The sequence below is a fragment of the Lissotriton helveticus genome, chromosome 1_2, assembly GCF_964261635.1.
Source record: "Lissotriton helveticus chromosome 1_2, aLisHel1.1, whole genome shotgun sequence".
Classification (NCBI taxonomy): domain Eukaryota; kingdom Metazoa; phylum Chordata; class Amphibia; order Caudata; family Salamandridae; genus Lissotriton; species Lissotriton helveticus.
In genome coordinates this window covers 333501774-333518755 of record NC_136058.1, presented here as the reverse complement: position 1 = coordinate 333518755, position 16982 = coordinate 333501774, and positions in this window count along the sequence as shown.

The following is a 16982-nucleotide window of genomic DNA, read 5'->3' as shown; positions in this document are numbered from 1 at the left end:
GCGCTTAGCAAGTACATTTGGCCATGCACATTAAACCTTATTTTCCCTGTCAGGCACAATACATTCAGAATTCAGACCCACAGGGGAGAGGCCCGTCTCCTTTAGCCTGTAATGCCTTTGGTTCACAGAGAAAGCACCCCTGGCCCGCCTCCCTTTAAGGCTCTTCAACGGTGCTAATGATTTTCTGACAGGGGTGCCTCCCTTTGTTCACCCAACTGCTCCCACAGACCGCCCCCCTCCGCTTGCCTGCTGTAGCACGCTGAGCGTGCGTCGAGCCTCGAGTGTCTAACACAACCTGCCCGGCAGCTGGTGATAATGCGGAGAGTGCTGGAGACGTCTCCGGAATGTTTTCTTTATCCGGTGAGTGAACCGGTAACATTTCTGCATTGACCTCATTCCCCGCTTCAATAGAAGTGGACAAACATGCAGCGACCGCGACTGACACACCGCGCGCTGCCTTCCTTTTGGGCCGGTAGAGCCTTACCCAACCCACGCCTCACCAGGAACCCCCGGCTTAAGCAAATCTTCCCTGCCTGCCGCGCAGAGGACAGGGATAGCCTCCTTAACCTCCTCATGACCCGCCATAATGCACTCAACAATTTCCATAACTATGATGAAGCTGTAAATACTGCCTAAGACAATGAATAAATCATTAACTGCCCGACGCCCTCCGTTGCGTCTGTTTTCCCCCCGCCAAACCTCTATATATAGCCTGCCTCGTGCACCTGTCCTTACCTAAGAACTCACCTAATTGCACATGATAGCCTGTTCCATTGTGCGAAAATACCCTGGGGAGACCGGCTCGCGCCCTGCGCCCCCTGGGGCCCCCTTTTCCTTGTAATGAGATCAACCCCTTCTAGGTTATGAACACTTTTAAAACAGGCTAGCAATCAAAGGGCCTTATTTATGAAGGTCTTACGCCGCTGTTGCGTCACCTTCTGTGGCGCTGCTGCATCCTAAAAAATGCACCACACTGAGCCCAATTTACAAAGTGACGCAACTAGGCAGATGCGTCGCTTTGTAAACCCCAGTGCACACATTATGCCAGCGTCAGGTATAATGTATGCAGGCTAGGTGTTCCCCTGTAAAAAAGGCTCACAGAATTGGCGAAGTGAAATTTACGAGTTTTCACTGCACCACTTCTACTGATTCACTGCGTCAAATCCTTATGCCTGCTTCACAGCAGGCATAAGGACTAACGCAGGCTCTTTTACATGGGACTCGCCTATGTGTAATGACACATTACTGGAGTTGTGTCTGTTTTGCAACACACTCCAGCAATGCATCATTAATGCGCCACCAGATACGTCAGGATTCCTGCCGTATCAGGTTAATTCTTAGCGACATGGAGCGCCGTGCTGTGAACATCTTAAATACAATAGAGCGACCCAATAATCCCCTTGGGACAGGGTATAATCAATCACAAAACAGCAATATCCCTAGAGGAATCATTTAACAGCATTTGTTATTTGTAATGTTGTCACAACAGTGATCATTAATTAATTAATTAATACAAGGAGGAGGAGGAGCTATGCGTCAAGCGCGATGGCCGCCTAAGACCTCGGCTCCGCATTACCCGCCCTCTGGCTCCACTATCCGGCACCTAATCCTGGCATCGGAGCCCACCACCTGAAAGGGGAAGTGCGGCGAAGCTCCCAACCGTGACTTTGGCCCCACTACGAGTCCCGGGGCCAGAGATACATCGCCCAGCAGTTGCGGCCTGGAAAGCGGCCAAGACCGGGGGCTCGAGTCCTTGAAGTGGCTGGAGTGAAGTGCACCAACAGCGGGGCCGGAAAACGGAAGTCGCCGGTCTGCCACGCCGAAATACGATGAAAGTGCGGAGGTCCTGTCCAGAACGGAGGAGACGCTATCCACTGGTGGGGGGGCCCTGTCGGTGACCCAATCACCCTCTTTGTGGCCCCCGGGTGGCGCTGACGTTATCCTGCGCTGTGAAGCAGCGGAAGTTCGGTGGTGAGCCTGTGGCCTGGATAGTGGCGGTATGGGGGCATTGGGGGTGTGTGATCGGCCGTTCCCTCCCCACCCCCCGCTTGTGGACTTTGGGATTGGACAATATATTGGGGCAGAGTCCAGCCCCCCGGTGCGGTGGCAGCCGCATTAGTGATCCTGCAAACTGGGGGCTCTGGGGCGGCCCTGGGCTGAGAGAACACACGGGGGACAGGGGGAGCGGTTCAGCGCCATACACCTGAAGTGTGTTCGGTGTATCCTGCGACTTACTGGGGTGGTGATTGCCCTGCTCGGTGCTTGTAACCTGCACCGTGGACCGTCTGCCCTGTAGAATTGGGCCACACCAGCTTCATTGTTTCTGATGTCCTCCCGATTGCGTTGTGACCTCCTGTGTGGGGTCACACTGGACTACCAGCCTGTTGGCCCTTTGGTGTGGCCTGGGTGTGCTGCGCGGAGTTCAGGCCGTGGCCCGCCATGGAAGTGACTTAACCGGCGGTGGCCCTGATCTATACTTGCGGGGTTGGTGTGGCGAGATCCGTGCTGCTACGTCTCCTGAGATGTGGTGTGGCGTCGAGCCTACCCCGGTCGTGGGCATTGGACAGCGGAGGGGCGGTCACAGAGGACGAGTGTGGTGGTCTTGGTCTGGGCTCGTAATCTCTGTGCAGAGCCAGGGAGTGGTTACTCCCGTCAAGGAGTTATTAGATGGCATCCAAACCAGACGCTGACAGGCATCCCCCAGGTCTTCCACAGGCACAAAACCGGTGCAATCCATCAGGTTGGATTGCTATACCATACCTAAAGGCTCACCCATAGATCCAAAGTGGGCTCACCCGGTGCGAGATGGCGCTTCGGAACAGCCGGTGGAACTGACGTTACTAGACGTGATGGCGGCGTGTCCAGTCCTCACTGGGCCAGAAGATGGAGTCATTGGACAATAAGCTGGACACGGTCACAATCGAGGTCAATCTCATCCGGGCGGATCTCACGAAGGCAAGTGAAAAAGTGAAATAGTTGGATATTAAAATGGCCAGCTTGATTGACGACGTAGTGCTGCTCCAGCAGGAGGTGCGTGACCTCAAGGCATCCCGCGATTTGACCGACAAGAAGCTGAACGATTTCGAGGGGAGAACCCGACGCAATAATATCCGCATTCTTGGGGTCCCGGAGAAGGCAGAGAACCCTGTCCCTGATCTGTTCGTCGAAGACATCGTCCTTAATTATCTCAAGCCCAAAGGACTGAGTAACTTTTTCACAATTGAACGGGTGCATAGGGTGCCCGGGGGTTTGCCCAAACCGGGGGAGCTGCCTCGCCTGATGATCGCAAGGGTCCTGAACTTCAGGGACAGACATGCTATACTGCAGGCGGCGCGCTCGGGGGACCCCCTCCGATACAAGAACGCCACCCTCTCCTTCTTCCCTGATTTCACACAGCTTGTCCAGAAACAATGTCAAAGTTTCCTAGCAGTGAAGAAGTAGCTTAGGGACAAGGGATTGAGGTATGCAATGATGTTCCCGGCGCGGCTCAGGGTGGAGGCTGACGGGAGAGCTTGGTTTTTCGATAACCCGGAGGTGGTGTCGGACTGGATTGACAATCATCCCCTGGTGGCACCGGTGGGGTGTGATCGTGCAGGAAGGGGCGAACAACAGGAGCAGGACTGACGGTGGCAGTAGGAACTGTGGGACTAATGAGTAATGGCAGGTACTGGGTTTGGACCCCGGGATGTATTTTATCCTGTTTGGAATAGAGATAGTGTGTAGGTCACTCTGAATTCTGGAAGTTAAAGTTTGCTTATGAGCCGGGGAGGGTCCACGGGGATATCGACTCTCCTCCTAGTTACTACCTTTAGCTAGTTGTAGATTTAGAGTGTGGGGTGATAGGCACACTGCCAGTTGGGTATAGGTGCAAGCCGAGAGCATGGGTGCAGGGAGGGGGGAGGGGTTCAGGATTGGCGGGACTCTGGGTGTTTGGGGTCACGCTGTTTGTGGGTTTGATTGGTTATTGTTTTACCTTTACAACACCGGGGGACAGTTCTGCGACTATGACGCTTCAATATCAGCGTAATGTTGAATACTGTTTGCAATGCGTTTTTCCCCTTCTATTTTCTTTTTTCTACCTCAGGAGACAATGCTGTGAATGTACTGCTTTCATACTAGTTCAATGTCAACTGTTAGACAGGAATCGGGAATGAATATGCTCAGTTGGAATGTGAACTGCCTTGGGGACAAAATGGTCAGTCAGAGGGGAATGGTCAGTCAGTTGGTTCGAAGACAATCCCCAGACATAGTACTATTGCAGGAGACACATCTCATTGGCAATCACTGCATGGCCCTACATAGAGGGGGTTATAAATTGGTAGCACACGCCGGATTCACCACTCGGTTGAGAGGGGTTGGTGTCTTGGTGAAAAAATCCTTTCCCTTAATGATTCAGGCCACATGGTCTGACCAGCAAGGTTGATACATTTCCATATCAGGGCAGTGGGAGGGGAGGACGGTCACCTTTGTCTCCATCTATGTCCCGCCCAGCCTCCAATCCGACACATTTTGAGACCTGGGTTCTCTTTTCCTGACTCTGCCAATGGGCCTCTTTGTGATGGGGGGACTTTAATGCAGTGGTGGATGGGGAGGTAGACCGGCACCCCGCCCGATCTTTGAAACCGGTGCAGAGGAAGTATAAAACCTTTGTCCGGGGGGAGGCTTTATCCCTGGTTGCGGGTAAGAAAAAAAAACGGCAGCCGGAGATGGAGAGGGCGGAGGGGGAAGTGTCGAGGTTGGAAGCTGAGGTGTCTAGGGCAGTGACCCCGGAGGGGTTACACCGGCTAAAATTGCATCAGGATGAGTATGGGGGCCTTGCTAGGGACAAGGCTAGAGCACAGAATGTTGAGATTCAAAGTAGGGTGTACGAGCATGGAGATAAAGCTGGAAAACTGATAGCATGGCTTGAAAAGGGAGAGTGGGCTTCGCAGCTGGTCCTGGAAATTCAGGGGGAGAATTCCAATACGCTTACAGACCCGCAGGCCATGGCGAAAAGGTTTGCGGAATACTATAGTGGGGTATACACCTCAGCTGAGGTGTATACAGAGGCAGATAACAGTGCAATGATAAACGACATCCAAATGCCCACGTTATCAGATGACAACCGGGAATATTTGGAATCCTCACTCACTGATGACGAGGTGGCGCAGGCCATCAGAGGAGTGTACTCCGGGAAAGCCACAGGCCCAAACGGAATTCCCATAGAACTGTATAATTTGAGCGCCAACAGGCTCGCTCCATTTCTCCGCTCCATGTTTGAAGAATGTAGAGAGGAGGGAGAGCTCCCGTATGACCAGCAGGTCGCAAATGTGGTGGTCATCCATAAAGCGGGTAAGTCCAAGCCGCTCTGTTCGTCGTACAGACCTATCTCGTTGCTGAATGCTGAGCCCAAAGTCCTGGCAAAGTCGCTGGCGATGAGATTAGCTAAAGTTATCACCACCTTGTTACATCCAGTCCAGTCCGGCTTCATGTCGCTTCGTAATATGGCCCTTAATTTGCATCGATTGCATGGGGTGCTGGGCAGGCCCCCGACGATCCAGGAACCGGTGGTACTAGTGTCCTTGGATGCCACTATGGCATTTGATAGGGTTGAGTGGCCATACCTATTGGCAGAACTAGGGAAACTGGGTTTTGGCCCGGAGTTTGTACCTTGGGTACGCCTCTTATATGCGCAGCCCTTGGCAAGATTAGTGGTGAACAATCGGAGGTCCTCCGACTTTCTCCTTCGTAGGGGCATGAGACAGGGATGTCCCCTGTCCCCGCTCCTATTTGCCTTGGCCTTGGAGCCCTTGGCGGCATGGGTTCGGTGGGACCGTGAGATCCAAGGCTTACGATGGACGTTGGAATGGGAGGACAAAATTTCACTATACGCTGACGATATCCTGCTTTACCTCACCAAGCCGAGGGGATTCCTTATGTGTTTTCTAGACGTGCTGCCATTTTTTGGAAGGTACTCTGGCTTCGCAATAAACTGGTCAAAGTCAGTGCTTTTCGTCATTAGGGGCGACCCGCCGGTTGTTCCGCGGACATGCCCGATACAGATTGAGCCGATAGGGTGCCGGTACCTCGGCATCTACATCACGCTTGACCCGAAACTACGATATGCTAACAATTTGGGCCCCCCTTGACCCTTGACCTTTTGGGTATTGCGGTACTTTTTAAAATGATGGCCCTTCCCCGGTTTTTATATGTGCTCCAAAACACAATGGATTTGGTACCCGCATCCTACTTTCGGGAGGTGGAGGCCCTTCAGAGGCAGCTTCTTTGGGACGGCAGGCCTCGTATAGCGTTCTCTAAACTCACTCTCCCCTGGTATGACGGGGGGATAGGACTGCCGGACTTACAAAAATATTATTGGGCCTCACAGCTGGCGGGGGTGAATCATGCAATCAATGGACCCCCCGGGGACCCGGGGTATGCTATGGATCGCTGGCGGGTACCGGGCGGGGATTTCTCTAGGGTGCTCTATGCTGGTCCTCGTCGGTTTCCCCTCGCTGGACCAATGGCACATGTCGTTCAGGTGTGTCATGCTACAAATAGGCACCTTAAGTGGGAGGGGAGACTCACACTTGCCACCCCGCTATGGAGCTCGGAGAAGCTAGGGAGCCTATGGAAGTTTAAGGGGTTTGACAAGTGGGACCTCATCGGGATTACACAGATCAAATATGTCTGGGGGAGCGGCACAGTGCACACATTCGACTCACTTAAGAAACAATACCACCTTCACGATCACAAACACTACCGTTACCTTCAGATCAGACATGCCCTACTTGCGAACATCCCCAAAGACACGTTGCTTCCCGACGCCTCCCCCTCAAGGACCGGGTGTTGGATGTCCACCTCCCCGAGAAGACTATTTCATTAATATATAAGAAGCTTATTAATCACATGGAGGACCCACTGGTACTTCTAAGAACACACTGGAGCGAGGATGGGATGGAGTTGGATGATGAGGACTGGCGGGAGGTGGTCTCCTCTCCACGGGTGGTTACGATACAGATGAGGCTTAAGTTAGTACAGCTAAAGATCCTTCATAGGTCATATGTCACGGGGCCCCGTCTGGTCCATATGGGTCGCTTGGAGTGTGGGGAATGTAGGAGGGGGTGTGAGGAGCTTGGAGCGTTTATGCATACATTATGGCACTGTTGTGGGGTGCAGGTGTACTGGGAGAAGATTCACGAAAAGTTACGAGAGGTCCTGGGGGTGGAGATACGGCCGGAGGCACGCAGGTGTATTCTGAATGTCTGGGAACCTACGGATCTGACTGCATATGGGAAGCAATGGGTAACGTTGGCATGCATGATAGCTAAGCGGAATATTTCCCAGTTATGGGGTTCCAGCCAGCCGCCCGGGGTCGAGAAGTGGGACGGAGGCCTGGATTGGTGCATGTTCAGGGAGAGGTCGGTATATGTGACTAGGGGGTGTCCAGCGAAATGGGGGAGGGTCTGGGAGGCTTGGAATCACTAACGCGGAGACGTTTGTATGCCCCCTACGTGTCCTGAGGAAGTGGTACTTATGAAACTTACAAGAGCTGCTGATGTCACCTGATATTTTTCTTTGTCGTTTTGTTAATAAAAAGATTTTTTTTTTAATTACTACAGGGAATTCCTTCATAAACACTTGATTATATAAAGGGTTATTTTATTCAAAAGACTTTTCAATACAAATCACAATCTGGCAACTGACATACTACTGGAATTATCTATTCATTTACCCGTAGTATACAGAACACCTTTTGCTTTGAATTAATATGGAAAACAAAACACCATATTTGAAGAAATCAAATAAAACATTTCATCTGGTTTGCATTCAGTACAATCAGCATACAAATATAAGCAAAACTTTGTTAGTGCGTCGACGTTTCAGTCTCTCGCTGGTCTAAAAGATCCTTGAGGCCATCTTCAGGACGGTATTATTGCACATCAAAATCTAGTACAATAAAAGATACACACTCAACATCCCTGTATTTACAAGAGGTATCGTCTGCTCCACACTTAAGACAACAAAGGTGATCCACACCCATAGTGTCAACCCAAACACTTAGAAACCTAAAAACATGCCACCACACACACACGTGCAACACCGTAAGCCTGTGACATCATGCACAAAAAACATAAACATAAACTCCTAAATAAGCCAAACTAAATAACCGGTAGGGACAGAAACGCTTAATAGGCCAACTCACTTTTCAAACAGCAGCCAAAGAGAGACTTCTCCTCTAGTCTCTTTTATCTGATAAATCTAATGGGAACATAAAATGTGTCCGGATGTATGACATTACAACGCATGCTTTTACATCGCATGCCTTTACAACGCGGTTTTTACAACGCAAACCTTTACAACGCATAGAGCTTTGGGGTGCTGGATAGTGAATAGTTTCATTTACTATTCCAACTCCAGTCCCCGTGGACACTAGGGAAGGTGTTGGACAGTAAATTAAACGTATTACCTATCCTAGAGCGCCCCCCAGCGCAATGCGTTGTAATGGTTTGCATTGTAAAAGTTGCGTCGTAAAGGCACTGCGTGGTAAAAGTTGCGTTGTAAAGGATGTTTCCCAATGTGTCCATATATCAAAGCTCGTTACAGGGAACTCCATTCACACACCAAGGAGTGCGAGTGTCTTAAGTAATACTTGTCTCAGTTTAGGAGTAGTAAAGTTAGGAATCCTAACTTTACTACTCCTAAGTGCCTTTTGTGAATACGGAAAGTTGTAAAGTTATGATTTTGTCTCAGATTACTTTTGTGAATTGAGCCCTATATTACTACCTCGTGAACACACGTTTGTTCTTCAAGATCTGGGTCCCTCTCCTTGGTTCTATGAGTCTCGCTGGAGAACCGCAAAACCTACTGGAGGTCAACACAACAATAACATGAAAGCAGCCATTGAGGAGCCACTCAGGAGACACTACTCAAGAAAAGCCCACACCATTCGAAAACAATCTCAAATGATTTTCTGACCACCATTACTGGACTGGTGTTTACATGAACTTAATTTTCGTTCAACAAATAGGGTGACCGGGAACAGATGTCCCTTTTAGCACAGGCTATCCCAGAATAACTAACATGTACTCAGCTTAACACTACATGAAAATATGTTCTATTGCGCTGTGCTTGTGGAAAAATTAATGTACAGCACCATGTGTAAAAAGAGTCTTGAGCCTATAAAGCACCACCGCACTGGCATTAGTATTTCATGCAAAGGCAGGTCACAGTGTTTTCGAAGATCTGGCTTTGAGTGAAACTGGATATATGTTTGCATTATTTCTCCCTTGTCATGCCCGATTCAATTAGATGATTGTGGGACTGGAATTCTTGCATTTTAGCACTGTATATGCGTCGACTTGCAATCCAATGAAGATTTTGTGTGCATATGTTACTCAAGGCTGCCGTTTGCGCGGTGCAAGCACCCGTACAAATCTGAGCTTTTTTGTTTGTGAGGGGTTGTTAAACACAAAATATGCTTGATATGTTATGTTTTTTTAAGTCGAGCTTGGGCAGCGTGTGCGTTGCTCTGCGAGCCATAATGTATTGGGGAATGTACTTGAAGCTCCACCCACTCTCCGTCCATATTTGTCATAGGGTTGTGTCATTGTCCTTCTTAAATGCTGGCTTCTGATTTGTTATTAGGCGTGTTAGTCCCTCCATAGTACCGCCTTGTCTTCATTTGTAACCTCCATGAGGACTGGCCCTTTTACTTCGGTTGTTACACTGTACGTCTTCTTTAGTCTGTAAGCACTGTTTTCTTTAAAGAGCTTCTCTTACTGCAGGAGTGCAGTAGGGTCTCTTGTGCGCAGTTGTGACCGCGGCGTGTTTATTTAACTCGTAGCAAACGAGAAGCTCTTCAGGGGCCATGGGAGACAGAAGGGGGCAACTCAGTGATGCCTTCAAACATTTAGAATGCAATAGGTCTCACATTAGCGAGAGTTTAAGCTATTGGCATTGTAAATGACAGTACCTTTTATTTATGTTTTAAAAACCAAAACATAAATAAAAGGCATTTACAATGCCAATAGCTAAAACGCGTGTAAGTGCGAGACCTATTGCAGATGATTGTTCTATAAGGCAGCTCACCAAGCGCTTGTCCTCTTGGTGTTTTGAGGTTTCATGGGTAGACGGAGAGTTGCAGTTATGGGGTGACCCAATGGAGGGAATTGACATTTTGACCCACCACCTAACCAGCGTCTCGGGCGGATGGGTGCAGAACGCTGATGGTGCCATTCGGAACCTTGCCTGGTTTTGTCCTGAAACCCCGAAGACTGGATCTGTGAGTGATAACCTTATCTGAAAAACTGCATTCTTGTCCATCGGTTAACATTGCACAGCCTTGAAATTGCACTAAGTGTCTACTGTTTAAAGTGAAAAGTACTTCTTATGAAAAACATACTTACCTTTTTACATATTTCTTGGTCTTAAAAGAAATCTTGAAAGAAGCGTATTTTGTATAAAATTGGTGTTGTTGTGCGTCATTTATTAATCACTGTGTGTATAACAAATGTCTTACACTCCTCTGTGTTAGGCATAAGGCTGCTCGGCCACTCTAACCACAAATAGTGCCCTTTGGGCTCCTGCTGATGCATAGTGATATCCGCTGGGCTGTGAGCATCTCTAAATTTGGTAGGCGTAGTAAAGGCAGTTACGTCCTCCACCACCCTGTCTGTCTTTACTCCGTCTGCTAAATCCTAAATGGCTCAGTGAGCAAAAAACAATGGCCTGGAATGCTAAACCAGGGATTACCAGTAGTTAGACTACTTGCAAGCACTCCTCCCATCACCTTTTGGGGGTTTGATTGCCAGTAGCATGCTTCAAACCTGAGACTGGTGTAGCTTTCCAGGTCTACTACTGCCAATCTTTGTGAATTTAAAAGTTGTAAATGTGCATCCATTCGAAGAGTACTCTATGGGTGCAGATTTGATACTTTTTTGGTAAACTTGGTCAATAATTGGCATATTTTTATTTAGAAAGAATTTGCACAACGCAGCACAGGAGGCAAAGCTGCCTTGTGGCTTCACGTGAAGAGAGCAGCACTGAGCCATGTCTTCACAGACATGGTGCAGTTCTGCTCTGGCTCTCTATGCGCTAGTGCTCTTCAGGCTGCCTAGTGCCAACCTGTCCTTAATTTGTAAAAACATAAGGGCCTGGGCTCTATTCAGGAGGCCACTGCAGCTGGCACCATACATTGCCCCTGCCATGCTGCCAATGACAGTAACAACACCACTACTAAACATCACATTCCTACAAGTGTGACAATGCAGACTGTTCCGAGTCCCCAAACTATACATATGGCTTGGGTAGCAAGTAATATTAATTTTGATTGCATATTCAGGGACACTGGAATTATGGGGTAAGAGAGGCCCAAATGATGTGGCAGGATTGAGGAAATTATGCGGTAGGAAAAGGAAAATTATGCAGTGTAATGCGGTACATTTTAAAATAGCATTACTTCATTATTTACAACTTTTTACACTTGTTAACCCTCTTTTGGGCACTGGGCGCACCTCATTAGTGCCAGTGTAACACCCAAATATAGCAATAAGCAACAGAAAGGTGACCATTCAACATTTGCAAAAGGCTTTCCTCTGCACAGCAACACGTGTTGCTGAGTTTGTAGTAACTTTTTAACCGTCTGAGCTAGAAACTATTTTTTTTACAAAACTCTGCAGATTATGCAGCAGATTATGGTTTATGTGGCAAATGCTGAAAATCTATAATTATGTGAAAATCGCCACAGCCGCACAATCACATGATTCCAATAACCCTGTGTAAATTGAATGAATAATTGACAGTTGTTGTGATCATCTGTAACTTAGCCAGACAGGCCACCTGGTGGCAGACTATTACAAGTGCAGGTGTTGACGGTTAAGTGCCAGCGCTGAGTGCTAGAAACCAAAGCTCAAATTAAACACTGACGCCAATGCAAACACCTTCCCACCATAGTGCCAGGGTATCTGCCTTACTGTCAGGATAGGTTATGTCCAGAAAGGGGTACCACCCTACAACTAACCCTGGAGATTTTTTTTACTCGTATGTGCGCTGCAGAATGCAGCACACATGCAAAGAGGAAGTAACAAGGAGAAATACAGATATTTCTTCTCATTACGCAAGCCGCAGGGGGCGCACCATTTTGGCAGTAAACCATGTCTTTAACTTTTTGTAAATATGGGTTTACATTAAAGTCCATAGTTGGCTACACGAGAATGATAATGCGCCACCAATGGAATGCCTTCCTGGAGCAAAGTAAGGCATGGCCTAGCGATGTGCTGCGTTCTGTTGCTTTTTAGGTCGCGCCTGCGATTGCAGGGGCGAAAGCCCCTGCTGTCGCAAAGCGATCTATTGCAATCATTTCAGTCCTTTTCCCGTTCAAGGACTAGGCAGAGACAACAGACTGTCACGCGCACGCAGCCGGCCGGAATCGGATCAGGTCACGCGCTCCGATCCCGGCCGGCTGTTCACAACACATGCACACGCAGGCACAGGCAGGCACACACGCAGGCACAGGCAGGCACACACGCAGGCACAGGCAGGCACACACGCAGGCACACGCAGGCACAGGCAGGCACACACGCAGGCACACACAACACACACACACACAGACAGACGCACGCACACACATCCCCCTCCCCCCAACTCACCGGGCTCTTTTAGTGTGTTCCGTGTCTCTGTCTCTCGTAAGCCAGGGGGTCAGTCTCGATCCTCGATCTCCCTCCGCAGTGCTGGTCTTCACCCGGGCCCCCTCCTGGGACCCGGGACTTCAGATGCCGCACTCCGCTTTGGCGCCGGGGCTCGGAGCGCGCATGCGCGGGCAGCCCCCGCCCTCTCACGCTCAGCCCGGGCTGCTTGCGGTTTCGTAGGTGAGTGATGTCATCGCTTTGGCCATTATGTCTGAGTGTATTTTTCAAACTTGTTCTAACATATATAATGTAACTCTTACGCACATTATATTTATTTGAGGATGAATCAGGCTCAGATAAAGGGAACTAATATTATTTTAGCGTCTCCTGTAAGCCGACGGTAGGACGTACATTACTAATAGGAAGTGATGATGTACTTTATTACGGACTGAAAATTGCTCGTTGATCGACGAAATTAATAATTCATTATAATTTATACTATTGCATTAGATAATGCATAAGTAGGTACAAATACTATTGGGAGAACGGATTGCCTAGGTAATACGTTTCTTTCCTGTATTAGTGGGTTCTTTTTACCGTTTCAAGATGGCGCCTATTTTGTTTTCGACTTTATAAACAGCTTCTGTAATGGCGCACGGGGAGCACGCCATGTAATACAGTTAGAGACTGATACGGTGCAAACAGTTGATATTTTGCGATTAGCTCTTTATGGGATTTATTTATGCTCTACAACTAGTATCTATGACCGGTAGTTTATATTGATTTATTATTTTTTCAGGTTACGTAAACGGTACTATTGATTACGGACAATTTCATGTGAGATTTTGAACACGGAATGGGGCTTATGGGGTTTGAATGTTAATGGATGTATTTAGGATATACACGTTATTCCTATTTTTGCTTACAGGACTGACGGATAGGAGTTATTGGATCGATATTGAGTTTTCTTGTTGCTGACCTCGAATTATAGGTGAGCAATATAGGGTTGCTGTTGATAGTGGAGTATATTCGTTCTGGGGTGTATATTTACCCCCTGTTTCTATTTTCAGGTTACCTTTTGGAAATTAAATATTTATGATTTAGTCAATATTATGGAGTGAGGAATAACTGAAGAATTCGGGTGAGCATTATAGTAAGGGATATTGAGTCACCTATACTTTTTGAAGCCGAATTACTGGTGTCTTTTTAAGGGGTAGTGATACTTGATTATGAACTCAGGTGGGGTGTCACGTTGAGCCATATATTACTGATCAATGTCTAGTATCTTGTATTGACTTTGCTAGAAGGCTGATACGCTTTGATTTAATTTTTGATATACCTGCTTTGGTTATCATACATATTTTTCAGTGTACAAGCCTAACGTCAGATTGGCAAGTAGAATTTTGGGACTTCAAAATTAATAGTTTCAGAAGGTGAAATATAACTATATTTATTATATTTTATTCTTTGGTGAATTTGTGCACTGCGGTGGATCTCAGACCCTGGTGACTTGCTGTATTTTTCGCTACTACCGTTATAACACTTTAGTGGTGTTGTTCTGCATTCCTTTACTTATTTCCTACTCGAAACTATTGGACTAATGGAAGCTTGACTTTTTTAAGATGTTTTCACCGTTTTGTTAAAATTCTTTTGGAAGATGTATTATAATTAAATGTATGTTCTTTTGGAACTGCTGCCCTGATGAAGTCATTTGCACAGACTGGTGCATGACGAAACACGTGTTGGCTGCTTTGCTACGGATTGGATGTAGTGCACCTTTGACTTTGTTGGCACTTGATTTGAAATAAATGACCATCTTGGACAAGATTTTTGGACAACACCAAGCATGGACTAATTAAGCGAGATTCTTACTTTGAAAACTTTTTGACTTGTACTGACCTTGTTTATTTACCAGCTGTACCTGAGTCTTAAAATATGTCTATTATTGAATGAATACTTATATCATTTACCTTATTTGTTGCTCAGGGAGGAAAGTCCTTTTGCATGGGATTCATTACCTGTGAGTAACTGTGGAAGTGCCGGCTGTGATTTTAGCATCTATATTGCGAGGGGATTGAGTTACACAGGTACAAAAGCCACCCCGTATGCCACCGGAGAGGGGTTACTCTGCCTCCATTCAGAAGGTGCTCCGGCCTTTCTGCGACTCATTTAACATGCAGAGCCCCCACCCCCAGCATCCCTAGAAAGTGGACGCTGAGATGCTCAGGTTATGGCTAGCACCAGGGCTAGCTTCATTCTTCACAGGCCTCTCTATCTATTCAGAGTGCCCAGCTGCTTCTTTGATGTTCAACATGTCACTTAGTCAACATACAGTGCCCAACATCCCCTGCAGCTGCCCTCTGCTGCCCAGCTCTCCCCGCAACCACTGCCCTGTGTAGAACTTTACTGCTGCAAGCATTGGGGGGAGCTATTCATCAGCCAAAAGGAGCACCCACCCTTGAGCTTCCACCATCTCTGCTAGCACTCCTCCACCTCCCACACCCTGCTCAGCCAGCATCAAATGATTAATAAGATCTTTATATTAGAATGTGGATCACTGATTTGAGGCCACCAAAGGGTAAATATAAACAGAGTAATAGATCCATGGAGCTGCAGTAGTGTAGCTTCAACTCCTGTCTCACTGCCCAGCTTCCTGCACAGAGTGAGTGCCACTGTACAGCCTCTAAGCTCTCCAGTATCCCTGCTCGTTACAGTGCTGCAGACAGCGGAACTTCCTTGCATATAGTGAGGAATAATGGGTGAAGGTGCAAATCTTAACATGCACTAACACACACAGAGGAATTAAGTAGCATGAAAGCTCATCCTTGGGTGTGTGTGGCTGTTCACCAGTGACATGTGAAGTAACAGTAGATGTTGTAGCAAGCAGGATTGTATGCTGCATGGATAAACACTTATAAGGTCCCAAAGGCGAGACCTATTGGCTATGCCAATGCTTGTTCTTATAAAGCCATGCACATGATCCAATTGTGTGGCTTTGTAAATACCAAAAAGGATTTTGCATTGTGGCTGCATCAAAAAAGTGATGCGATCCGATGCACACTTTTTGTAAAAACACGGCCTAGATATATTTACATTCCTTATCCAGAAAAAAGAACAAGTTAAAACCTCACAGTAAAATCGGGGTGATCTGAAAAACCAACACAGCCATAAACAGACCTGACTGAGGGTCCTGAGACCCAATGCTCAAGCCAAGAATGTATTTTTGGGGGGTTGTCAGGCCCCAAACACCCCTTGAAGCTACTCCCCTTGCGAGCCCTGTATTCTTGTGCTGCTGTGTTTAGTATTTGTGATCTCACTAACACTCTGTCCTTTGCCCTGTGTCCCCTTGGTTTTCTTGTCCACCATTATTTTATTGCTGGGATTCCTTTCTCCAAAGACCCCTTCCTATCAGTCTGTTGATGGTCACAGCTCAAAGACAGAAACGTTTGGCTATTGTACATTTCAGCCCAGGACCCAGACCTTTATATATATCTGTGAACTACCATTAGAATATATAAACAAGCATTTGCAATGCAATAGGTCTCGCATTTACGAGAGTTTGAGCTATTGGCATGGTAAATGACAATGCCTTTTATTTAATCTTTTTTTTAAACAGATTAATTCAAGCATTTCAATGCAATAGTTCTCGCATTTGCGAGAGTTTAAGCTACTGGCATTGTAAATGACGATGTCTTTTATTTATCTGTTTTGATTATTAACACATAAATAAAAGGCATTGTCATTTAGAATGTCAATAGCGCAAACTCTTGTAAATGCAAGACCTAGTTCATTTTAAAGAAGCGGCCGCCATTGTCCAGGGCTGCTTGGAAAGTGAAAGCACAAATGGCGTGCTGAATGTTGCAGGAAAGCATATCGTGCCTGCAGTTGGAGAAACTAATTAAAGGAAATAGTGCTTACATAGTAAGCCACATCATTTACCTTTACTTATCACACAAATCAGTCATCCCTGCTACATAATTTGGTCCTCCCCTGCCGCATGATTTTAGTGGCCCTAATTGAACATGAGCGTGTAAATGGAGTGTAGGATTCCGTGCATGTAATAGAAGTGTGACATCAATCAGATGTTGCCACGCCACTGCAAGTCCGAGGTGCCCACTGCGCCCCAGTAATGACTGGATTTTACTACATAACACGCAACACATGTCAAACAGGTCTCCTGGAACTCCAAATTCCATTATTCCCAATTCAACTATGTACACCAAATGCACCTCACCCCACATTGCCTACAACATATTTCGATGGGGTGGCCAAACAATGTTGTTGGCAGTCGCTGGCTTCTACCATATGGTATTGTAATGTACAGTATAGCAAACCACTTGGGTGATGGTAATGACAGCCATGTCAGAGCTAGCA